This window comes from Myotis davidii, unplaced genomic scaffold, assembly GCF_000327345.1.
Source record: "Myotis davidii unplaced genomic scaffold, ASM32734v1 scaffold284, whole genome shotgun sequence".
Lineage (NCBI taxonomy): Eukaryota > Metazoa > Chordata > Mammalia > Chiroptera > Vespertilionidae > Myotis > Myotis davidii.
The window spans coordinates 388,086-389,271 of NW_006295261.1; the positions used below are offsets into that span (position 1 = coordinate 388,086).

The 1,186-nt window shown below is 54.9% G+C and overlaps 1 long non-coding RNA gene across 1 annotated transcript in view; it reads left to right on the top strand.

Annotated features, from left to right (window-relative positions):
* Positions 1-7: 7 nt before the first annotated feature.
* The window catches only part of LOC107184112, a 9,053-nt gene continuing 7,874 nt past the window's right edge, over positions 8-1,186 (top strand). The window contains exon 1 of the long non-coding RNA XR_001514931.1: positions 8-92. This is a non-coding gene — a long non-coding RNA (uncharacterized LOC107184112). The remainder of the gene's footprint in view (positions 93-1,186) is intronic.

Sequence of the window (1,186 nt, forward strand, 5' to 3'; positions counted from 1 at the left end):
GTGCTGCACTCAGAAGTCAACTGATGGGACCTCTTAAACCAGAGGGGAACTCGGGGAAGACAGCATGATTCCTGAGATGGGCAAAATGCTGGGTAAGAAAGGGCAGTTACACTTTCAACAAACCGGTTGTCTAAAATGCTTCTCAACATTGGGCACGTGTACGAAGATGACTATCTTCCCTTTCCAAGCAGCCATATATGTTGCTGACAAGTCTCAACATCTCATTTGAATTATCTCAGATGTTTCTATTCCTCCTGTCTTTCTCATTCACATTACTTGTTGTTTTTTCATATAATCAAACTAGTGGCCCAGTGCTTGAATTCGTGCATGGGTGGGGTCCCTCAGGGTGGCTATTGGGAATCGGGCCGAAACTCGCAGAACAATGCCGCCTGCTGCTCCTGTCTGCCGCTCCCGCTCATCCCAGACCCCTGCACCTGCGGCCAGCTCGTGCCCAATTAGTCCTGATCAGGAGAGCCCTGCATCTGGTGCCTGTCCTGAGGAGGGGGAGGTTGGGTTGTGATCGGCCTTCTAGGTGGGCTGTGGACGCCCTTGCTGGCCCAGGATCTGGATCCATCCCGCTGACGTTTGTGCTGGTTGTTGGGAGTCACCTGGCGGCTGCTTTTATATTATTTCTTCCTTATGGAGTGTCTAGGGAGGGGAAGCCGCTGTGGTGCCCAAGCTGACTTCCAGGAGGCCAGAGGCGCTGTTGGGACCATGCCGGTGGTACCGGCCTGTCGGTGCCAGGCCTGTTCTCTGGAGATTGGAACTGCAGGACTACTGAGGAAGTGAGTGGCTGCTGCCAGGCTAGTGGGCCACTGGGACAGATGGGTCAGTCAGCTAAGTGATGCTCCCGCTGTAGGAGCACACTCACCACCAGGGGACAGCTCCTGCATTGAGCATCTCTCCCCTGGTGGTCAGTGCACATCATAGAAACTGGTCGACCAGTTGTGCAGTGGTTGGTCGTTTAGGCTTTTATATATACTAGAGGCCCGGTGCAGACATTCATGTACTCGGATGGAGGGGAGGATCCCTCAGCCCAGCCTGTACCCTTTAGCAGTCTGGGAACCCATGGGGGATGTCTGACTGAGGGCTTAGGCCTGCTCCCTCCAGGACATCCTTAGCACTGTCGTGGAGGCAGGAGAGGCTCCCGCCACCACCGCTGTGCTCGCCAGCTGTGAGCCTATCT